Source organism: Podarcis filfolensis (genome assembly GCF_964270895.1).
Source record: "Podarcis filfolensis genome assembly, chromosome: 10".
Taxonomy (NCBI): Eukaryota; Metazoa; Chordata; class Lepidosauria; order Squamata; family Lacertidae; genus Podarcis; species Podarcis filfolensis.
This window is the reverse complement of record NC_139612.1, coordinates 34,112,388-34,137,660: the sequence shown is the minus strand read 5'-3', so window position 1 is coordinate 34,137,660 and position 25,273 is coordinate 34,112,388. Positions and strand designations below refer to the sequence as shown.

The window sequence follows — 25,273 nt, the reverse complement described above, 5'->3', positions numbered from 1 at the left end:
TTTCATATCACCATGCATCAGCAATATTCTTTTGCTCAGGAAAAAATAATAATCTATTTCACATCCTCCAGTTATCCACAGATTTAGAGGAAGGTAATTTAAGATTGCATAAATTGTCCAAGGGAATAAAATCCCTATACAAAGTTCTTTTGGAGCGGAGATCCCATACACCCCCAGCTCAGCTCCCTCACCTTGTATATGTTATATACAAGGTGGGTTTTTTGTTCTGCTTTGGTGCCAAACAGGAGGGTTTGCAACTATCGTTTCCATTTATAGCCCGTTGGCAGGCACACAACTGGAAGCAGCTGTAACCGAAATAAAGCAGCTAGAAAGAGTGAATCAGGCTGTGTACACACCATACATTTAAAGCACATTTAAAGCTTATTCCACCCACCCACCCAGGCCAAAGAAACTTGGGAACTGTAGTTTTTAAGGTGCTATGAAGTGAAGAAGAGAGCTCAAGTGAAGAAGAGAAGACTCCCTGGAAAAGACCCTGATGTTGGGAAAGACGGAGGGCACAAAGAGAAGGGGATGACAGAGGACGAGATGGGTGGATAGTGTTCTCAAAGCCACCAGCATGAGTTTGACCAAGCTGTGGGAGGCAGTGGAAGACAGGAGTGCCTGGCGTGCTCTGGTCCATGGGGTCACAAAGAGTTGGACACGACTAAATGACTAAACAACATGAAGTGAAAAATTGTGTGGGATAAACTACATTTTCCAAGATTCTGTTGGGAAGGGATGCTTTTAATGTTCTTTAAATGTAGAGCATGGTGTTGTGTAATGAAAATGTTGTCTACTGCACCTATGTTATGAGATATATTAAGAGAGAAATGATAGGCGGATTCTGCCATATTCTGAGATGATCCTGGAAAATGTGTTTTTGTGTTCTTTTTCTCTCTTCCTTTTATTCCCTATAATGCAACCTGTATTACCTTGCGGGAGTCTAAATTTCGCTTTGCTAATGTGACATCCACCTTCAGGCAGGTACACTAAGGATTGAATCGCAAGACAGTCATGGCTAAAGGCACAGCTCCTGACAGAGATAGGCTGCCTCAGAATGTTAATTCTGGATGGTTCAGGCGCCGAGCACGACTTGTAAGCTTGCCTTCAGCCCTCAAGGGATTCCCGCTCCCCTTAAACTCGGCCTTTCATGTGATGTGCAATTTCCCTTCCCGGACTAGGCTGCACAAACAATTGCTTCCGCGGATCTGATAATTAGTCACATCTCTTCCTCCAACTTTCCCAATTCAGCTTCAGTTAACCTCAGGCCAAGATGGGTTCAACCATCCACCTATCATCATATTCATTTCAGCGTCTGACAGTGAGGTTTGACGGGGAAAGCAATTGGAACGGTTTCCCCTGGAGCTTCACTGTATCGCTTGCACTCACTCTTATGCTTCCTGCCCTCCGGAAAAAGAGGCATGTTCATATCACATTAAGTACATAGGCACATATCTGTGATCTTGGCTTAGGGGAGCAGGAATGGCGATGTCCTTCTCTCTGTACAAGATATGGGGCTTTTTTGACTTGACAAAATATAATTTTTTCTGTTTTCAGTCATCACATCGATTTAACTAACCTTCTCTTCATTCAGAAGGGGCAAGTGGTCTGGAACACAGGCGCTTAATTGATTCTGACAGCACTGCCTGTCCAAATAGGCGTCAAAAAGGCATATCTGCATTAGAAGTGAAAAGCAAGCAAGCAACACCTGAGAACAGCAGGTCACACGGTTGCCATTTGCCTTGCGCAATCCTGTGCATGCTTACTCAGGAGTAAACCCTGGTGGGGCTTACTCCAAAGGAAGCATGCACAGGATTTTGGCCTGTGTGCTTGGAATGTGGGAGGAAGTGCCATCTAACAGTGTTTACAGGTAGGAGGATAAAGTGAATTAGAAGTACACAGGGTCTCTTCTCTTTTATAGCCCTCCCACCATTCCTTGGGAATCTGGTGGCTCTGCCACTGTACCCAAGACCTGGATGAACAAGCAAGCGAGCTAGGTGGGGCAGACCTGATTCAGCTGTGCCCACTAAGGTTCTTGAAGAAGCACTGGCACAAGCTGGAAGGGGGGACGGGGGTCATTGTGGTTGATGAAGATTCCATCTCTTACTTCTGGGGTGGCATTGAAGGACCTACATCTAAAGGGTCAGGTGGAGGCTGCTGTTGGTGTACCACCCAGCCGGCTGCACAGCAGCTTCGGCAGATGAAGTCTTAGGTCTTGGAGAGTTCCAGGACAACCGGTTCTGCTCATCTCAGGATTTTGTGGCTTCAATTTCAACCATGGAGGTGTCCCAGCTTGTTATGGGGCCCATTCACAGGGCAGGACATGCCCTGGATTTGGCTATTATCCCAGGGTTTGGGAGGGATAACCTGAATGTAGGAGGACTTCCGATAAGCCTCTTGGCATGCCCCGGTCGTGGAAGGAGAACCATTAGGAATCTCCATGCCCAGAGACTTATGGAATTTTAGAGATTCCTGAATGCTATTTCACAACAGTTAGGACTTAGTCTTGTGGGATGCTACTAAAGCCCTTGTCGCTGGAGGCCCACATCGCCACAGGTGTGAGAAGCACCATTCCTGGACAAGGACAGCCTTGCTACAGCGGCTGACACATTGGTCATCTTGATTACCAATCACTTTAATGCATTCTGTGTGGGGCTGCCCTTAATATTGGTTCGGAAGCTTTTGCTGACTACTCATGGAAGCCATTATGAAATTTAAGGAGATAGTTCCTGCCAGATTGTTTCTTTCACTGTATTTTAATAATTTCAGTTGGATTTACTTTATGACATTGTTATTGTGCACTGAGATAACTGCATAGCAGGCAGCATCTAAGTATTTTAATAAACAGATATATAAATTGTGGGTGTATTTCTCTCAGTGATCTTGAAATGCCCTGCCTGAATGTGGGAGGAAATAAGTAGGTGCCAATGACAACAGGAAGGCTATACTTCAGGTATCTTTGACAGGGATTCTGGAAATTGCCATGGAGAATTATGGATATGCAAATACTTCAGCAAATCTAGGATAAACGCTTCCCCCAGGTGAAACAGATAGTAAGTATTCCTCTTATACCTGGCAGCTCAGGGTAATATGCACTCTCAGTTTGGTTTTTCCCTTAAAAGCTATGTTTGTATGAGATTCTGCCTCATGATTTTAAACTCTAAAGAAACTCTATTACATTTCTGCTCCCTGGTCTCTGAGGCTGTGTACACATCATTCATTAAAAATACATTTAAAGCATTCGGGCACACACAAATAAATAAATCCAGGGAACTGTAGTTTACCCCTCACAAAGCTACAGTTCCCAGCACCTACAGTCCCCCAGAATTATTTGGGGTAATATGTTTTAAAGGTACATAGCTTCTGTCTTGCTCCCAAGTCATTATCTGCAGGGTAGTCTGACACAGCTTTACAGAAAAATAAATTTATACGCACATTACTATTACACTATATGTAACAAAACAATAATGATTCATTGGTTCATAATATTCCACCACAAATGCTATAAATAAAATTAGATTTTCTTCATTCACAACACAAGGTCAGTGGGACCTTTTATCAGCTCTTTCTTTTGTTGCAAAGTCTGCACCCTATTTTGAACACAAAGGATCTTGCCACACTTATCCATGCTTTCATAACTTCTATAATTGACTGCTGTACTGTGTTCTATGTGGTGTTGTCATTGGTGATAACTCAGAAGGTAGAGCAGGTTGCCATGGCTCATCTCCTGGAAAATTCTGGGAAACAAAAGTGTATTCTCTTTTTGGCACCCACACTGGCTGTAAACCCACCTGTAAACTCCAAGCCCAGTTTAAGATTCTAGTGCTTGCCTTTGAGCCTTTTATGATCTGGAACAAAAATGCATCTGAGAGCATTTCTGCCTCTTCATGCCTCAGCACCAATTGCAGTCATTAGACTGGGGCCTGCTCTGTATATTCTCATTATGTGAGGTAAAAATGTCATTGCTTTGGAATGATGTCCGTAGTGAAGTCAACCATTGTTTTCTCTCATCATGCCCTTTGAAGAGGGTTGTCTAATCTAGCTGTTTTGGAAGGCTTCTGAGCTGTCAGTTTGATTACAAACTGTTTTGATGATGCTCAGCTGCCATTTTTGATGGTTCTGTTTTAATTAATTGATTGTTGTTCATTGTAATTATCATTGTAATGATCATTATCACATCAAAACATAAAGAATAGTGTTAATAATTTGTAATTAATTGCCTTGCATAACCTGCTTGGAGTGAGGGGAAACCAATACAGAAATATTTTAAATAGATAGTGAACAAACAACTGTAAGGTTACCTTCCCCCCGCCGCCCCCCGTACCCAGCATTTACATGAATATGAAGGTCTACTTTAAGGCAGGGATGGGGAAAGCCTTCGGCCCTCCAGATGTTCTTAGACTCCAACCTCCATTGTTCTCATCCATCATAGTCAATGGTCAGCACTGATGAGTATTGCAGCTCGTGTGAAGGTATCTGAAGAAGTGTGCATGCACACGAAAGCTTATACCCAGAACAAACTTAGTTGGTCTCTAAGGTGCTACTGGACAATTTTTTGATTTTATTTATTTTGCCCACAAGCACTGGTTTTGCTCCAGTTCCAGTCTTTGAGGGATACTTCCATACTGGACACTTCGTATGGAATTGCCATCACCATTGCCACTTTTTATGGTGATCCACCCCACCCATCATGCTTAGCACATGTTCCTTATGCTTCAGTAGGAAGATTATCCTACACTGGTCCATCACTCAAACCTTAGGAACCATAAAGAGAGATGAATAGGATAAAAGGCAGCGGAGTGAGGATTGTTTGTGGACTTATTTCCACAAGGATCATAAGAGATTCTGCAAAGTCTTCTCCAACTTAGTATAATCTCTTACCCAGGCTTTGCTGTCAAATATACAATAATCTGGTGTGTTTTCTCCCTTATGTATCACATGTCTAATGGGACCATTTTCCCTTGAGAACCTCCATCGTGTATGAAGTTTAATAACAGATGAACAACAATTTGGATTTGGTTTCTTGTTGTTTTCTCCTCACATTTACCCAGCATACACAGCTCTGTACATATTTTAAATACCTTTCAGGGCCTTTTAGTTAGCTAGATTGCCACTTCTGTGGAGTATCTGAATGGGTTTTTTTTTCCCTTGAAGATACAGTCTCTAAAATTATGCAGTCCAGGCTGCTTATATTGTGACTACAGCCAAGCACTACTTAGATCCAGCCAGTGCCTTGTGTCTGATTCTGCTGGCACTTGTGCAGACCATTACAAAACCCCATCTGTTCCTTAAAACGATCAAGTTCTCATTCTTTCATCTCATGTAAGCACATTGTGAAGAACTTGCTGGCAACAAAATAAGCTATCTATCTCTAACCCGTTTGCTCTTGAATCATAGCTTCAGTTCTTTGGGTATGCTTCTCATTGTTGTTGTTTAGTCGTTTAGTCGTGTCCGACTCTTCGTGACCCCATGGACCAGACCACACCAGGCACTCCTGTCTTCCACTACCCCCCGCAGTGTGGTCAGACTGGTCATACTGGTAGCTTCAAGAACACTATCCAACCATCTCGTCCTCTGTCTTCCCCTTCTCCTTGTATGCTTCTCATACATCTCTGATATATGTAATAGCATGGTTTTAACCCTGCATTCACATCAGATTTTTTTCTGGGGTTTGAGTAAAATGAGCTCTTCTAAAAGAGAACTTCAAATGCCCTGCCCACCGCTGCAGCTCATGCACTCTAAACTAGATTACTGCAATGCAATCTTTATGGGGCTGCCCCTGGGCCTGGTCTGGAGCAGGCAGCAGGTCTTCTAGGACTCACAGGCAAGATGGTCTCTGGGCTCTTCAGCAGCCTCAACTTTTTTTTCAGCTGCAGTATCAAACCCCAGTGCAAAGTATAGCTGCCTGAAAAGCTAGTGAAATAGTGTGTGCTGTGAGACTGAGTTAAAACATCAGCTTATACATCCCTTCTGATTGCCTATCTGCTGACATAGCAGATCTTAGGAAGATAAGTTGCTTCTTACATGAGAATAATTGTTTTTCATAGATGTTACTGCTTCTTCTTCAGATAGGCTGCTGCGTGGCGTTTTGTATTTGTGGTTTTCTCTATCTCTCAGATTTATATCTTAACTTATTCTGTAGGCTATTCACATGTGCCCTAATATGCAGCATTTGCAAATTATCAGCTTCTCTTCATACTTCATTTGTAAGGACAAATAGGATCTTTCTGGATGGGTAAATAATTGGAACTATTAATCTGTTTGTAATCCTTCCAGACATTCTGGGTCTTAGATGCCACTGGAGGATTCTTGCAGGATGCCTCTTTTGTTCACTGCTGCGCTCTGGAATATATAAACAACTCGGTTTTCTTTCTTGGACAAAATCCATTGGGGATTGGTCTTATGGAGGCCCCACTGAAATGAATGGATGTTGAACTAGAGTACTGTATATACACTGTTCATTTCAGAGAAGTTCACAGAAAAAAGGGGAATCTGTTTTGAACAAGTCATGTTTTAAGCACATTCAATTCAATCAATATTTCCAGCACATCCCTTAAACTCTCCACACAACCCCAGTTGCAATTATATTTGGAATTTAATGCCAGCAATAGTGTGCTTATATTTTACTTCTTTATTGTCTTGCACCAAATGGCAATAATCCTTTCTTTTGGCTATGATCCTAAGCATATTCCGTTATAAATTCTAACCATGCAGAGTAAATATGTTTAAGCTTTGGGGTAATGATAACACAAATAATTTTGTCAACTGATTGTGATATAGGAAGTAAAGAGCAACTGTTAAACTGAATTGTCTCAGGTGGCAGAAGGAGGGAATACATAGGGCAGTGTTTTTCAACCAGTGTGCTGCGGGCAACACTGGCTTCTGTCCTTCTTTCCTTCCCTCCGTCCTTTTATGCCTCTGGGGCTGACCAGGGGGTGCTGGTTGCCAGGAGCTGAAGTGGCCTCAGAGTAAGTAAGCAAGCAAGCAAGCGGGCAAGGGAGCTCAGCAAGACACTCTGCCAGACCTTGCTGTTGGGAATGGACAGATAAGTCCCAGGCTCCTGTGGGGCAGTGTGAGGAGGAACCTCTCTTTGGGGTGGCAGGGCGGCGGGAGGAAGTTCAGAGATCAGGAGTAGCAGCAGCTGTTGCCCAGAGGACTCCCAAGGAGAGGGGAGAGGAGGCTGAGAGAACACTCCACAAGGGAGGGTGTTCAAGAAAGGGTTGAGAGGCTACCAGCTTTGTAGTCAAGGGGTGACATAACTGGGCTCCTGAGCCCCACAGGGGTGCCACAGAAAGAATGTACAGTGGTACCTCAGGTTACATATGCTTCAGGTTACAGACTCCGCTAACCCAGAAATAGTGCTTCAGGTTTAGAACTTTGCTTCAAGATGAGAACAGAAATTGTGCTCCGGCAGCATGGCGGCAGCAGGAGGCCCCATTAGCTAAAGTGGTGCTTCAGGTTAAGAACAGTTTCAGGTTAAGAACGGACCTCAGGAACGAATTAAGTACTTAACCCGAGGTACCACTGTAGTTGGTCAAGGGAGCCATGGATTCAAAAAGGTTGAAAACCTTTGACATAGGGAGTTGTGGCATACACCACCCAAGCTAATCTAAAAGCATAAAAAGCTAAGAGCCCTGTTGTGACTATGTCTTTCAATTTGGTAAAAAAAAAACTGTTCAGAAGCTTGCAAAATCATGCTTACAGTGCAATAACCATACTTTCTTGCATATGAAGTAATCAAATCAAGCAAAAGCTATCAACTCGTTGATGTCATTATCAAGGATGTTTTGGCATCCACCCTTGAACTCAAGCCAGAGGTCAACTACAAGAAGCCAAAGTATACTGAAAAAGTATGGTGGGATAATGCACTGTGTCCAAGGCAATAAATCTCAAAAGAAAAAAGTGTGATATCTAGAATACTGACACCCTGATTGAATGATAAGGATGGAAACTCTGCATTTTGAAACACTGTGTTTGACTCTAGATATTATGAGTTTGGAATGGTTGCCACCAGATTCAAGTTAAGTCATTATGCCAACCAGGTGCCCAAGAGGCATAGGAATGGCTAACAATATCATTGCACGTATTATGGCTTTAGCTCCTACCATAAAGAAGCAGGTTTTCAGTGGCAACCATACTGTACTCATAATATCTGAAGATAATCTAAATTAAGTTTCCTGGAGTGTAACAAAATCTGAGTTCCATTAAGCTATATTTCAGTGGACAGATTTTACAGTGGAAAACGAAGTTCACTATTTCAGCTGCAAAGCAGCACGTACAAAGAAATGCTGATGTTTCTTAATAGTTCCAATGTATCCAAATTGGGTGTAATAGAGCTGTTACTTACTTTTAAAGCATCTGAAGAGTTTAAAGAATGGCATCATTATCCTAAACATTTGCCACAGTACATCTGGCTACACATTTTGCTGTCCCCTTCAGTTTATTGTAGCTTGACCTGCTTTGCTTTCTAAAGTGCTTTTTACCTTGCTCATCTGGCACAATGTCTGGATTGTGTAAATTGATCTGCGATGCCGAATAAATAGCCCTGCTTTGCAGCAAGGACTGATACAATGCAACAGTGCAGCATCATTGCAAAAGCCATCTAGTTTTACGTTTTTGCAATGAAGTGGTGTGCTTCGGAACAACTGTGGCTCATCTGTTCTTAAGATGGGGATGTTAGGCTGAAATCATGCTCTTGAAAAACAACTTACAGTGACTAATCTAAGAATAATTGTATAGCTGTAGTGGTTCTCATGCTCAGCATGTTGAGAACACACAATAAGCACCTGGATGCAGTGCTATTTTTTGAGGAAAGGAGGTGCCTGAACTCACCATGAATGCATGCCTTGTTCTCTTATAATGGTAATGGCGCCCACCTGAGAGGTGCCAAAACTGTGTACCAATGAGTTCCTGCTGAAAAAAGCCCTGCCTCAATGTATGCAGCATCCATCATCAGACATCGTTTGTTGTGTGCTCTGTTCAATGACCTAGGAATCCATGAAGAAAAAGTGTGATACTCTGGAAATCAATCAAATGTCAAGTTTAGTGTTTCATCCATGCAGCCAGCAGGACTCTCTGCAGTCCTTCCCCTAGAGTATCCCCACCCTGCCCTGTCAGAATGGGCTGCTCCATAATTAACAGAGAAGTATGGAATACCGTACTTGCAAATTTCAGCAGTGTCTCCTGTGCAAAGCCAAAATTTGAGACCACCTCCCCCTGCCTCTTCCCTTCTGTTCTGCTCAATTTACTCTGTCATAGTTGTGGCACCCTGCAGCACCCCCCCTAAGCTCAGCGCCCAGTGCAGTGGAACCAGCCTTGTACAATTGTACCTTGGAAGTTGAACAGAATCCATTCTGGAAGTTCTTTCGACTTCCAAATCATTTGGAAACCAAAGTGTGGCTTCTGATTGGCTGCAGGAAGCTCCAACCCCTTGCAACGCAAGAATCTTTTGCCCAACATGGGGCTCCAATCCATGTCCCTGAGTTTAAGAGTCTCATGCTCTTCTTTCACTTTGAAAAAATCCTAGTCTGGTCCCTTTTTTTCCATTCAAAATCCTTCAGTTAATGTTAAGTGTGTTCCTTTCATAATTTTTCTCAAGCTCTTCTGGCTGCCCTTTCCTCCTAAAGCATATAAGAAATGCCTTGTCTTTTAAAGAGATACACAGTACCTTAGAAAGCAGTTGTCAAATATATCTTTTCCAAACGCAGTGGCAGAGCTTCATGCTCTGGCACAGGGGGCGGAGAGCAGGCAGGGGTGTGGCACGCGTCCCAGGGGCATGGCACCCCACCCTCAGGGGCATGGCATGTCCCGGGGGTGTGGTGCACTGCCCGCAGGGGCATGGTGCATGTCCCGGGAATGTGGCACGCTGCCTGCACGGGGCGTGGTGCGCATCCTGGGGCGTAACGTGCCGTCTGTGGGGGCGTGGCGGCCAGGGGGGCCAGCCACGATGGCGCCCCACTGGGATCGTGGTGCCGGGGGCAGTGCGCTTCCTCCACCCCCCTCTTCCTCCGCCAGTGCAAACAGGAATACTAACCTTCATTATTATCACGTTAAGCCTGTAGAAAAGAACCCTGATTCCCCCCCCCCATGCCGACTCATAGAGCTAGTTCCTATTTTATGAAATGACCCAGATTCATGGGAGCAACTGCCCCATATGAAAGGGAACGGAGAACTGCAGCCTATTACCCAGAAAGTATCCAAAGTATCCACTGTTTCTCCCAAAAGTACTCTGACCTCACTCCTCTTATAAATCAACTTCTATAACATGCCACTGTTTGTATCAATCAGGGCTGATTTACAACACGTAATCAGCTCTTAAAATGTTACATAACTTCTTCTTTTTTTACTTTCTGATGAATCCCATTTTAAATCCAGATATATTGTGGAGTTGTGCTTACTTAAGTTTTAATTCCATGCTCCAACGCTCCATCCATCTCTCTTCTCACCAAAATGAAGGCCTACAGTCCATGTCCACCTTGTCATCCTATTGGTTCATGAATTGTGTGTGCGTTACCATTCTCCTACAGCATTATTTTTTTTCTAGAGGCACCTTGAAATAGAAAAATTAATATTAACTATTCCACAGGAACTAACATTTTAGAGAATATGGCTGAGCAGCATTTGAAAGCACAGCAGGTCCCTTGGAACAAATTGACACTTATAGGATGGTGATGGTAGAATGTTGCCTCAGGTTGGTATCAGGAATGGAGGAGAAATTTGATCCAGTTTGCATGTAAAGGGGAATTTATCTAATTTGCAGTCTATGAAGCAATATGTGAACCAAATCACAGCCACCTTTCAAAATCTACACATGGCCGAATTTTGCTTTGCAGTTCTCTGGCGGAGTAATACATGCAAAAATGCGTATGCTAGGGTGAGGTGTGCATGGAAATGCATATAACAAGGAAACTAGCATACATGTGCATTATACAAAAGGAGCATTGCTTTGCAAGAATGTGTATATTTGGTAAAGCTATCCAAGCAGAGTAAAAATCATCGCTAAAATGTTGGTGAATTTTCATAAGGACTTTTAAAAAATAAAATAATGTAAATGGATGTGGAAATGTGGAGACCTGAAGATTTGAAAACAAGAATATAAGAGAAATCAAAACTGGCAGATTTTCCCGTCCCTATTTGGTATCCAAATGAATCAGGTAAATTCAACCACAGAGCATGGATTTAGTGGACCCGTAAAGGATGTTGGAAATAAGAAACCAAGGATGGATGGTGGAAATGGCAGCAGGATAGGAACCGCCTCAGTGGAACAGGCTGTGTGATCTTTTTAAGCAAGATAAGAGAAGAGAATAGGCAGAACACATCATGATTCACTGTTTTCAGTGGGAGAACTAAGAAAACCCTAAACAATAGTAGATTGTGCTCCGTGTTTGCATATATAAACACCAGAAAGCCTTTTTTCTTTAATTAAGAAAAAACTTATCTGTAGAAGTGTAACATCGTTCCACACCACCAATCAGCCCAATTAAAAAAAAATCCCCATGCAAATTATCCCTTAGCATTCGTTCTCTGAATAACACCACAAAATACTAATCATATTTTGATTCTTTCTCCAAACAATTAGCAAATAAATCTGTGCATCACTGTTATTTTTGCACTTTTATTTTATTTGTGCTTTTATATCTGCCCTACTTTCAAAACAGTTTGTTTGTTTTTTTAAATGAAACAATGAGACAATCAATGTACACCTTCTTAGCAAGGATAAAGTATTGCGACAAATACCAATTTTACAATAGTCTCAAATGCTTAGATTTTTGCTTTCATACTACGTTACATGAAGGAATGGCCTAGCGAGTATACATGTGTAATGAAAGCATCACAATAGACATCCTGTGTGGAAAGGGAGGGAAAGACAAATAATAATACTGAGAGTGTAAGAGGATTGTCATCCCCCCCTTTTTTTTGTTATGTACAAGCTCAGTACCAGCCCTGGCATTTCAGACACTGCCTAAGAAGAGCCAATTTACATTCCTACATTGTTGCATGTCTCCTGCCATGGCCGGATGCCAGAAAGGGCATTGTCCAGCTTACTGCTCCCCAGAGAGGGAGCTTCTGCGCTCTCTGCCACAACAGCCACCAAATCTTGTGTGTTTTATGTGACACAACATCTATAGTCTGTCAAGACAAAGCTTTTGAGCATAGCCTTGCATGCCGGTGCGTCGCTTACAGAGCTACAAGAAGATTAATTTTGCGCTTTCCTTCAGAGCAATCTGAATCGTGCTGATGCTTAAAGCTCTTGTTAAAGCAGCCTGATTTACCCTTCTGCCTTACCCTTTAGCTAGGAAACGGCTGCCACTGAAATGCTGCGGAAAGGAGACAACTGGCAATATCTCTAGCTGTGACACTTTCATTTGTGGCATTGAACCAGCCTAGATGTCAGACTGCAAAATTTATATCGGGGGAGAGATTTGATATTTGGACTAGATCTGAGGCTTTTTTCACGCCATCAAGAATCAGAGGCTGTTGCCTTTGTATTGCTAGCGTGATGTAACAAACCCCTCTGTCTATGTAATTGCATAATGTTTTCGCCATTGTAATAATAATAATAATAATAATAATAATAATAATAATAATAATTTATTATTTATACCCCACCCATCTGGCTGGGTTTCCCCAGCCACTCTGGGCAGCTTCCAACAGAATATTAAAATACAATAATCTATTAAACATTAAAAGCTTTCCTGAACAGGGCTGCCTTCAGATGTCTTCTAAAAGTCTGGTAGTTATTTTTCTCTTTGACATCTGGTGGGAGGGTGTTCCACAGGGCGGGTGCCACTACCGAGAAGGCCCTCTGCCTGGTTCCCTGTACTTGGCTTCTCACAGTGAGGGAACTGCCAGAAGGCCCTCAGCACTGGACCTCAGTGTCTGGGCAGAACGATGAAGGTGGAGACGCTCCTTCAGGTATACTGGACCAAGGCCGTTCCCCGCTAGGTTTCTTAGATCACACACAGCTTGCCCCATTTCTTTATATATTTATTTCATAAAAAATTGTATGCCGCTTGATCGTAAGAAACCTCAAAGCGGTTTACAAAAAGAGGGAGAATCGTGAATTTATATCTGCTAGAGCTAGTAAAACTTAAAACACTTGCTCATCTTGAGTCGTCGAGATATCTTACTTGCTTCTGAGTCAATCTTTTCACAGGGCAATCCTACGAATGTCTACATATATGTTTAGTTCAATGGTGTCTGCTCCCATATTGCAGTCTCAGAACATCCTGGGATTATGTATATAATCGAGTTCATGGTCTCCTATCACTTGGTAAAATGCAGAGTAAACAGTCCATTACTCATATCTCATTTGCATGAACTTAAACATTTCTGGAGGTATTTTTTATTATAAGGACATTTTCATGCTAGTGTGGAAGCAGACAGCGCAGTGTTGGGCTATCATGGGATGATTTATGATCAAGTTAATGGATGCATCGCTGCATCTGTATTCCTTTAGCACATGGCAAGATTATAAATATATTGGACTGAAACACTGGGAATCAACTCAGCTTCTTGGATATACAGCTGCAGTGTAAAAGAATTGTGTACTGAAGAGTCTGAGTTCCAGGCTTCTAAATGGTTTTTTGAAGCCATAAGCCATATTGATAGTATAAAACAAAAAACCAGTCATGTAGATGGCAGGTGGGAGAAATTCCACCGGAAATCTATCTGGGGAAATAATGGGAATACTCCAAGAGCTTACTGAAAGTTTCTTAAGCTGAAACTTTTGAATTGCTATTCTAGCAGGCTAGTATCCTATTAGGGGTATTGTCAAAGGAAAACAAGCTGTGTTCTCAGCCCCAAATGCTAACCTATTTAAATGGTTAGACTTCTCTCTTGGGGGGGGAAAAATCAGATTGAAACTTAAGAATATTGTGCATTAACAGAGACTGACTCATTTATTAAGCCAGGGAATAGATGGGCCTTGCAAACATGATGCACTTATCTGCATTTAGAGGGAAGAGCCTTTTGTCAAATTGATTGGTGGTGCAAGCTGTTCAGCGGTGTAGTGCCAAAAAAACACCCCTTGTTTCAATACTAAGCAAGAGACCTTTTCCCCCCTCTTCTATTCATGGAATGTGCAAAACCTGTCATGAGTTTCACAAAGTTAAAAATACATAATAAGCTTTGTTTCCAAGATATTGTTTGAGTGCGTTTCTTAGCTATCTGCATGGGGTGGGAGAGTGCTATTGCAAGCACTTCTCCTGATAGACACTGCAGCCTGTGAAACCTGCGGCCCGAGAGCTCAATGCAGCCCTCAGCATAATTCCATGTGGGTGGCAAGGAGGAAAAATTGGGGGAAGGATGACAGAGAGAAAGGAAGAGGGATATGCCTCCCATTTTTAGCTTGAGCACCACCCACCTCTGGCCACTGCTGGCATGCCACCTGACAGATTAACGCCAAAGGAATGCCTCCCGTGACGGAGAAAAAAATATCTCCCATGGATTTAACATATATTTTAAACAACAGCAGAGAGGGGACAGGAATGTTACTTAGATATGCACCTCTTTTTGCCTAATACAATTCTGGTTGACATTAAGCTACATTTGAATCTTGTTGCATGGAATATATGTAAACATCTGGGATCCAGGACTGAATCTTTCCCTTGCTGGCCTCAGTTCTACATAATACCATTCCTCCCAGCTCTTTTCATCTGAGACCAGAGGAATTTTTTTGGTTAATTTATCTGCAGTAAGAGTGATGTTCAAACAGCCAAAGGCTCTTCAGCACGAAACAAAATAAGCCATGCCCAGATTCTATTTATCTGCCATATTGCTTGCATAGAGGCTCCTGAATGTTCCACATTGTCTCTAGGATTTTGCTGCCAAGCTATTTTTAGGATAGCTCAGTTGGTTAGAGCATCGTGCTGATAACACCAAGGTTGTAGGTTCAATCCCTATATGGGACAGCTGCATATTCCTGCACTGCAGGGGGTTGGACTAGATGATCCTCGGGGTCCCTTCTACAAGTCTATGAGTCTATTTTGCTTGTTTTCTTTAATAGTACCTTAGTGCCAATGCAATGCTTAGTGCCAATGGTGGGCTGCTCCAGATGACCTTTCTATTCAGTATTCATCCTGATTTGCTTGCACAAAATGTACGGTAAAACTATGTCCTGTTTTTATGGAGCATTTGTTCTGATTTGCGCACAGGGCAGTTATACAACAATCAGCACTCATTCTGAGTTTAGGCATCTTCCCATTACACATTTTTCAATGGATTTCCCCATCACTTTCCAAACTGCAAAAAGTCATTTTTTTAAAAAAGTGAATTTCCTGTGCTTTAGATGACCTTTAATTGAATCCCTCCTGCCATTTATAGGTATGATTTCTGGAACTCCTGCTTGCCAAATACTTCTTTAGGTTCAGAGAGACAGAGATACGTACACAGAGAGAGAGAAAGCTCCAGTTACAAAAATCCACAGCTTTCTTGAGTAACCTATTCAACTCCCCAATTGCTTCTGCAGTGAACAGACATTCATTTTTCATTTCTGAGGATGCATTTACACTAGTAAGTTCCTTAATTGCCTTGGTAACTTCCTCTCTTCAGGTACATTCATACTTCTTCCGCCGCCACAGCAATTACTCCCAAGCAGCTTGCAATTCTCCTACACTTTTTTAGGCCAACCATAATGGACAAAGGTAGCAAAGGGACAGATCAACTTAAGTAACCCATGGCAACCAGGAGATTATCTCTCATATCCATCTCCACACAAATTTTTTTTTTGTAACTTGCTCAAGCTTTATCATGAACATCTGCCCTTCTCCAAATGGTGTAACCTGAAATGCCAACACCAATTTCCAGATGTGGGTCAGTTGTTCTTCAGCTCTGCAGACAAGCCCTCCAGCCTTTTATACTGTTTTTCTCTCCCCCATCAATACACAGCCCAAAAAGACTTTAAGAAGTGCTGCAAACAGAATGGGATTCGGCACTTGATAACATTGCCTCCTGGTTGGGCAGCGTTGCTTGAAGATCAGATCATTTCTTGTTAGTTTCACGAAGTGTCACAATGACAGAACAAGCAAGCAAAACAAGGGAGAAAGGAACAGTATACAAGACCCAAACGAAACACGGCAAAACAGAAATAGCTAGGATTATCCTTACTATTCCAACATCTTTTTTAAAAAAATTCTGTTTACAGCTAGTTTTGCAAATCTGACAACATAAAAAGAAATGCTGTTGAACTACCATGCTGAAAATCTGAGAAAACCAAAGTTGTGGATTTCACCTGCCAGAGTTATCAGGGTCCCAATCCACCAAAAAAAAATATGTATCAACTAATTCCCTTTATATTAAAACAAATATATATCACTCAATGGCAAAGTACTGGATTTAAAGTCTGACAGCACATCTAGTTCCTATGGAGCTGGGATGGGGAACATGTGGCCCTACAGATGTTGTTGGGCTAAAATGTCCCTCATTCCTGACCATCGACCATGCTGGCCTGGACTGATGAGAGTTGCAGTCAAACAACATCTAGGAGGCCACAGGTTAGCTACCTCAGTTATAGAGCTAATTTTTCTACAATGTGTTGTTTTCTTCCACTGAGTTACAACAAATCTCACAGCACCTGAAAGATAGTAGGGGGTTTTTTTCGTTTTCTTCTCCCTCTTTCTATATACCAAAGTCCATTTATAGTTCTGGACAAATTAAGTTGTTATTGTACATCTGCTGCTGTAAACATCAGCTTGAAATGGCGATTTAGTTCTGACATTTGTTGGTGAAAAGGAATATCCGCCTAAGCAATATTTACTTATCACACAGTGCTGCTTGTGCAGGAAGGAACCATAAACCAGTCGTGCTTGGAAAGTTATGCTGTTAGCTAGACGGCCAGATGCCATAAAGTGATATGCAAGTTAACAGAAATGTCTCTTGCTTATGACTGAAGCTCACAGAGGAGCCGCTGCCCAGAAGTGGGTGGTAAGGCAGTGAGTATTCTGTGGGTCAAACTACATGTGACAACAACAACAACAACAACAATTATACCCCGTCCATCTGGTTGGGTTTCCCCAGCCACTCTGGGCAGTTACAACATATCTTAAAACATAATAAAAACATCAGTCCTTAAAAATGTCCTTAAACAGGGAAGCTAGTATTTGCCAGTGGTGGGAGGAATCCCCCATTGGCGCCTGCTCTGATCAAAGCAAAATGCAATCTGGAAGGAAGTCTCTCTTTTTTTGTCTGAGAAATGACTGTTGCTTGGAAAGGTCTGAGATAGAAATGTCAGAGTCCAGATCCTGGGCCAAGACAGAGTGGAAGAAGAAAGCAATTAAGTCTGTTGGACTTAGTTCTCTCAGTCAGACTCCTCATATGGATTCTACAACTGTTTGATCATTGTGAGCCAGTAAGTACCGGTAATAGCAATCACTTTAGCCAGTTTAGTACCATAAGCACCCCAACTACCATCATCTAAGGACTGCTTGAAATGTTACTTTTTCTTAAACAATGTTCAGTCTTATATTGTCACATCCACAAACTGTGTACAGCATGCAGTAGACAGCTGCCTTGCTTTAATTTTGTGAAGTCAGTTGGTGCTGGTTTCTTGCATTAAATTATCTCCTCTAAGAAAATACATTCATTTGAATTTAGTTTTAGTTACTAAGCCAGAACTAACCGTTGTTTATTGTTCTAGTGTGACTGAAATTTGAAGTGCAGGGAGGGAGAGGCTTCTTTAACCCTTTCTCCTTGCACCACTTCCTTACAGAAAATCACCTCTTCAGTTTCATCCCGCTGGAAAAGCATATAGATAAACTTTAATCAGTGGGGAGATCGTGAGCTTGGGGAGTCTGTGATTTCCAGCAAAAATAGGCTGGGGTAGCCAACACGGAGTCCTAAAACTGCCATGGCAAGTGGTCAGGGATGATGGGAGTTGTAGTCCAACATTTGGAGGGCACCATGTTGCCATATTATTTCACTGAAACGTTCTGTTTATATTATAGCCCCAATAGATGCATTTGCGCTACATAAAAAAAAACAATCACAAACCCCAAATGCATTTCTATGCAAGAATTCTATGCAATGCATAGTTCCACACTAGCCAGCTCCATCTTGGGTGTTCAAAAGAGATGGTAGCAGCACTTAGAAGAACACTTATAAAACTGGTGAAATAAAATGCACAATGAAATATCAGGGGCTGAACTGATTTGAGCTGAAACCTATATACTGTACATTTATCGGGACTAAGCACCATTGAATTCAGTGGGATTTACAGGTGACTCTTAACTTAAGGGCGAGGATACATTCCAGGGATAATCCGTAAAGCCAAAACTAAGAATAGTCCAATGGGTTCAATGGTGGGTGGGATTGCCAAAGCCTTTTTTCTTGGGCACCCACCCCCTTTCTGCCCCCTTTTTATTTCATTTTTGCCAAGTGCAGAAAGCTGAATGTGCACACATTAAATATGCGTAAGCTGTGCATTACCTGTATTTCTAATTAGATATGTATAGGACTGAACAGTTAAATGTGCTTCTACAGTACTATGATGCATTCCCAAATAAATATATACCTGTGGACATCTATTCCTGCCATTGAAATGGACACATGGCATAGGCATGACATCATAAAAGGAAGTCCTCTTGATTTCTGTCCATGGAAGTTTCCTGATTATGTAAACAGTTTCCTCTTGCAGGTTGAAATGGTGACTTGGTCGTGGCTTTTCCCAGTATGTCAAATGGAGTGAACGCATCCCCTTATAATCAGCAAGGCTCAGAGAACTATTTGAACAAGACCTATTACAACCAAGGAACGTCTGCTATAGCTTCATTGGTTCATGCTCTCTTGAATTCATTTACTCCCTAAAGTCTGGTTCCCTTAATAATCTACTCCTTTTTTGATATGACTGGGAGCTAATAAAGTTTGTCAGGTAGTCTCAGTCTGTGTCCTGATGCAAGAAATTGATCCAGCTGGGGAGTACACCACTGACACAGAATAAGAAGAATGGGAGGCCTTTTCTATACAGCCATACCTTGGAAGTTGAACAGAATCCATTCCAGAAGTCTGCTCGACTTCCAAAACATTTGAAAGCCAAAGCGCAGCTTCTGATTGGCTGCAGGAAGACATTCAGCTTCCAAAAAAAGTTCACAAACTGGAACAGTCACTTCTGGGTTTGCGACGTTGGGAGTGGCTCAGAACTTACAGGGTTAAGAGTTCTGAGTGATGACGCCTCACATTCTGAGGGCGGGGATAGAACACTGGGAGTGGCCAGTATCTCTGAGAGAGAGAGAGAAAGACGCATGCAGTGTGAGAGAGAGTCGACATGAGTTGCGTCTCACCGGGAAGATTTACGATGTGTTGATCTGTACGAGAATAAAGACTTTAAGATAAGGAGAGCTGCGTGTCAGCCTGAGTTATTGCCACCACACGACAGAACGTTTCAAGCTTCTACTTCCGCTGTGTTTACTCTGCTGGAGTCAAAGGTCTTTGAGAAGGGTCAGAGCTGCGCGAGGGAAGTGTGCCGGACCCCCCGGACTAAATTGACTTCGAACAGGTTATGGGAGATCAGCAATAAAGATAAGCAACGTTCGTGCGTGTGAGAGGACGGCACCCAGAGGCCAGCTGATGAGACGCTGGGGAAAGTGAAACTGCAGGCAGAATCGGCTGAGGAGCAGCCAAAGGCCAGCTAAGGAGAAGCTGGTGCCAGCTAGAGCGAAGGGAGCTCGCTGGGAAGGATCTGCCGGACCGGGAGGTACCTGTAAGTAATCTGGGCCCCCGGGGAGAGATGGCAGACAGCCAGGAATCGCGTACAGTCCCTTTTGAAGAGGCAGACGGGAAGGAGCCCTGGGGAGAGTGGCAGGCACAGAGAAGAGTGGGAGCCACACCAGAGGGGGCCAAGAGCTGCACAGGGGCTGAGGAACGCCCAGAAAGCCCAGAGGGGGCTGGGACTGTGTTGGAGGGCTGCCGGAATGCCCCTACACGTGAGCTGCATGCTGCAGAGCGGCTGAGAGAAGAGAGGAGCTTTGCACCAGAGAATGGGGGTGCAAGCCATTCCAAGGGTCTTGAGAGTGCCCAGGCTGTTTGGCAGGAGCTGGAAGGGGTTTGCAGAGAAACCACAGCAGAAGCCAAAAGCCATTTTCCCAACGGCAGAAAAGCCTCAAGGAGGAGTGCTGCTGGAAAGGTTGGGGGGGCAGAAAAGACCAAAGGCAAAGTTGCAAAGTTTTCCACTCGGAGATGTTTTGCTTGCGGTTCCCCGGAGCACCTGCGCAGAAGCTGTCCACAGCGAGACAAAGGGCAGGAAAGTCCCAAGGACATTTCCCATGGGAACCAGCCGGGTTTCCATGGCAACAGCGCAAGCAGGCGTGAGAGCGTTTATCAGCTGACTGCGTCGATGGCGGTTCTGGAAAACACCACCTGCAACGAGAGCTCCAAGGTCGGGGGCAGCAGGAAGTCAGTTGCTAAGGCAACAAAGAAGGACAGCTCCAGAGGGGGGAGAGTCCTACGTTGGGTTGTTGACTCTGCTGCGAATGCCCATCTGGTCACAGCGCCACCTGATGGACAAATGTGGAACTGCAAGGCTGTTTCCACTGAGAAAACAGTTAGATTTGCTACAGGTTCACAGGCACGTGTAACCCATGTTTCTAACATGTTTGTCTCTTTCTTACAGGCTGAATTGAAGGTTTATGTTCTCCCTGAGTTAAAACATTGCCTGCTGTCTGTACCATGTCATTTACAGGAGGGATATTCTGTGAGTTTTGGAAAAAATGTTTGTACAATTTCCAGAGATGGGAAGGAGCTCGTAAGTGTTGGAAAGGATCAAAACAACCTCTTTGTTTTGGAAACACCTCTAGAGGGAGGGGGCACACTCATGTGTCGTGTGCTTGCGTGTGGCACAAGAGGATGTCACATGGGTCCTGTGAGGACGTCCAGATGTTATCAGAGTGCACCAAAGGATGCAAGGTAAAAGAATGTGGTAAACCTTTGAATTGCAAGGCTTGCAGGAAAGCCAGAAACAAGGGATTTAGCCACCCCAGAGTGGAGAGGGTGACCACAAGGCCTTTTGAGCTTGTGCATGCAGACCTTTTAGGTATGCCACAGCCAAGTCTGGGCAAGGCCAAATGGCTGATGGTGCTGACAGATGATTATACTAGGAACGCATGGGCTTTCACGCTGAAAGCTAAGGAGGTAGCAGCGCAACTGATCAAAGATTGGGTTGCGGAGGTGGAACAGAGGTTCTCCACCAAGGTGCAAGGTTTCCAGTTTGACCGTGGTTCTGAGGTCACTGGGTCTGCTCTAAAGGGTTTCTTTCGCCAGAGGGGGATACGTCACAAGGTGACTTCTCCTCAGAAGAGTGGCGTGGCAGAGCTGAGGAGTAAAGCTCTGGTTCGAGCATCCGAGATTTTACTGGATGACTCTGGTTTGCCTCACAGTTTTTGGGGGGAGGCGGTAAAGATGGCCAATTTCATGATGAACAGGTGCTACAATGCAGTGGTAGGTGACACCCCATATTTCTTGCTCAACGGACAGAAGCCACAGGTGCATTTCTTCCGTTCGTTTGGTTGCAGGGCCATGGTGCCTGTACCAAAGTGGTTGCAGCAAGAGGGTGGTCCAAAATACCAGGAAATGATCTTCTGTGGGTATGAACCCGCGACAAAGGGGTGGAGGTTTGCGTACCCAGAAGGTGATCAGACCAAGCTTCTGGTCAGTAAGCATGCTGAGTTCAAAGAGCAGCAGGGAAATAGGTCAAGGCGCAAAGTTAGCCATGACACAGTCTCAGATTGTCTGTCTGAATCCGAATCTGAGCAGGAGGGAGAGCCAGGTAATGGTGATCTGGTCGATGATCAGGATCAGGACCAGGGGAAGGCGTCTCCACAGATTGTGAAAGGAGTGTCCAAGAGTGAGCCCTCATCTCCTGTGCGCATAATGGAGAAAGCTCACAGACGTGTCAAGTCAGAGGGGGACTCTGATGAGGAAGACGCACAAGCTGGCCCCAGTGGGTCAGGAGAAGAACCCCAGTTTGTGCCCAGGCGGTCTTCACGGGCAACAAAGGGAATTCCACCTGAGAGGTTTCAGGTCACAAATGCGTGGGTTGGTTTCGCACAGTGCGAACCTGAGGTTTGTGAGGTTCAACAGGTGCCTAACAACGATGCCAGGAAGGGGCGGAAGGCAATGGGGAAGGTGTTGAACACTCAGAGGTCCTCTCAGAACGTGATTCGAGAGGGGGTGTTGGGAGTGGCTCAGAACTTACAGGGTTAAGAGTTCTGAGTGATGACGCCTCACATTCTGAGGGCGGGGATAGAACACTGGGAGTGGCCAGTATCTCTGAGAGAGAGAAAGACGCACGCAGTGTGAGAGAGAGTCGACATGAGTTGCGTCTCACCGGGAAGATTTACGATGTGTTGATCTGTACGAGAATAAAGACTTTAAGATAAGGAGAGCTGCGTGTCAGCCTGAGTTATTGCCACCACACGACAGAACGTTTCAAGCTTCTACTTCCGCTGTGTTTACTCTGCTGGAGTCAAAGGTCTTTGAGAAGGGTCAGAGCTGCGCGAGGGAAGTGTGCCGGACCCCCCGGACTAAATTGACTTCGAACATTGGGATCCAAAACATTCGGGAAGTAAGCTGTTCAAATATATTACAGTTGTGAAGTAGGAGCTACTTCACACGGGGCTTCAATCCACAGGGACAATCTTATGGGTCCTTTCCACCTGCTTGCCCGTGAGCAATGATTAAATGGGAAGGATCCATATGCTTGGCCTTGGTCACATTCTCCTGGACCTTCAAATGTTACAGCATCACCATGGGATGAAGCTATGGAAGAATGGCTCCCATGCCACGGCTGCTACTTGGTTATGTCCCCTGGATTCTTCCATCCTAACTTGTCCATCTTGTATGCAAACACTTTGTAATATTGGGTTTGAGCGGACCTGAATTCAATACCATATTGCTATGTGGGTGCATCTAATTTCCGCAGCTACTGAAGGCCTTGAACCAACTGGGAAAACTCAGGCAAGCTGGTGCTTGTATCTGCCAGTCTTGGACTGGACTCCATAGGGAGGAGACAAATGACTCAACAATGACTGAATCTCATTATGTTTACTATTGTGTTCTATGCTAATTCTTATTTACTATTTCAGTGTTGCTATAACGATGTGGTGTCTTGTTATTACTGTCAAAATGTTTGCAAACCTCTGCAATTTGTTTATTCTTAAAGATGCCCTGTGCTGGATAAGAAGCGTGCCTGAAGGTATAATGCACGTATCTAAAACAATTTGGGGAAGCAATTATTACTACCAATGTAAGAGAATTAAATCTACGCTTAATTCATACAAATAAATAGGCAAATGTACCAAAGGAGGAAAATGTGTTGGGTTTGACCAATTTTTGCTTTGTGCTAGTTTGAAGAAAATGCCTCTTCTTCAATGTTGTCTCACATGACATGTGCCTATTAAAAAGGAAGAATGCTTTGTTCTTCAGAAGTGTTTTATTTAGATATGAAGGTGCGCATAGGCGGCACAATGAATTTATATTAACGTATGAATTAATCTACATTTATTGATGTTTTAATAAACTAAAATAATATACTAAATCAGTATTATTTAATCAAGTGACAGCCCTGTAGAAAGCAGTTGAAGACCACAAGCACAAATAATTTAAAATACTTCATGCAGTGCTTTCCCTTACCTCTTGCAATTTGGAGTGATGCAAGATACTGCCGTTTGTTATTAAACATTCACTGCTCTTCTACTACAACATCAATGAAAAGAACATTTGCTACAAAGTGATGTCCAACATCCTGTGGCACCTTTAGCTGGACTGGTCCATATTTTGCAACCATGTGCCACTCAGGCTCTTCAAGAAAGTGCAGTAAAGGTGGTTCTGTGTCATCTCCTGTTTAGGCTACTGACTTCTCTAGAAATGCTAAGAACGAAAAACTTTCAGAAGTCACTATAAACTGACTTGTCTAGCTGTTTAATGACGCTTGTCACAGAGTAGTGCCGGGAATGCAAATGTAATGAATGGTTTTAGGCAGAGTATCATGAATGCATACCCAACATTTTCACCTCATCCATATTTAGCAACCTAACAAGTTAATTTATTTTTTAAAAAAGATTAACAAAGGAAAAAATAGAATTAAATGGTGAACCTACAAATTAGCATAACTTCGGTGATTTATTATTCTCCTTACAGCAGCAGATTCATTCATATTCACTGGTTTTTCGCTTCTTATCATGCGTCCTCTACACTGCGCAGTTAATTTAATTCTCTCTCTTACACACACACATCAATGCGTAGATATGGATTTTGGATAGCTCCACTTCTACAATGATCTTTCCTCCTTTTTCCAGCTTAACATCACTCTGCTGTTTTCACTGACATACATTTTGATTAGCCAGTAGTGCACCTGATTTGAAAAGACGTGAAGAGAGAATTGATGCAGATTTGGTATGCGATATATCCTTTTCCTACTGGAGCGTTTCAAAGTGCAATAGTGGTAAGTGGTACTTTTTTTTTTCCTGTTCTACTGGTGAAAAGTAATTTCTCTCCCCCACTCCTGTTCCACACACACACCCGCCACCCCACTTGAGCATCTCCTTAGAGATGCCATAGCAACTGGTGTGACTCTTTCCAACTGTGGAGGCTGAATGCATACAGAAAAGCGACATTCTGCCACTGTTCCTACACCCAGCTCTACACTTTCATTGGCTCAGTGTGTGCTAAGCCGCTGTGTGTTCTGATGCATGCAAAAAAGCAGTGTAGAGGCAGCTCATATGTATACAACTGGCAAGTGTGTAGGTTTTGTGAACCCTGCTGCGCTCTTGCATACAGTAGTGCCTGTAAACAACAAAGCACCACTTGCTGGGAGGAGATCTAAGGGTGGTTCAGAGAAAACACACACGGGGATTGTAGGGCTGCATACCTGTTACGAAGGCTGTGCAGCACCCGCAATCTCTGCCAAGCAGGAACAAGACTCCAAGGGGACTCCAGGCTCTCACCCAGGGTTGTGTTTCTGTTGGGAAAAATTGAGGCATAGCAGAAACTAGCGTTTTTAAGACATATGGTTTATTGTACACATATTTACACCTAGAGTCTTCAGTAGAGAAGGTGCAGAACATTATACCCCAAGATTCTCATAGATGATAGAGAGATAGATATACGGTAGATCTTCTGCTAAATACTCATTTAAACATCCTTACAATATCAATGACTTCCTTTCTTCTCTTTCCATGGTTCATTTTGCATACCATAAATCCCTGCATATTTTACATAAACTAAACCATGGGTAGGCAAACTAAGGCCCCGGGGGCCAGATCTGGCCCAATCACCTTCTTAATCC

General features: G+C 43.4%; 1 long non-coding RNA gene across 1 annotated transcript; it reads right to left on the bottom strand.

Moving 5' to 3' along the window:
• Window positions 1-6,616: 6,616 nt before the first annotated feature.
• Window positions 6,617-24,946, bottom strand: LOC310743265. Its single transcript, XR_014538916.1, has 3 exons — window positions 24,857-24,946; window positions 10,398-10,549; window positions 6,617-9,018 (listed from the first exon to the last, which is right to left on the bottom strand). It is a non-coding gene; the product is annotated as an uncharacterized lncRNA (long non-coding RNA).
• Window positions 24,947-25,273: the final 327 nt, after the last annotated feature.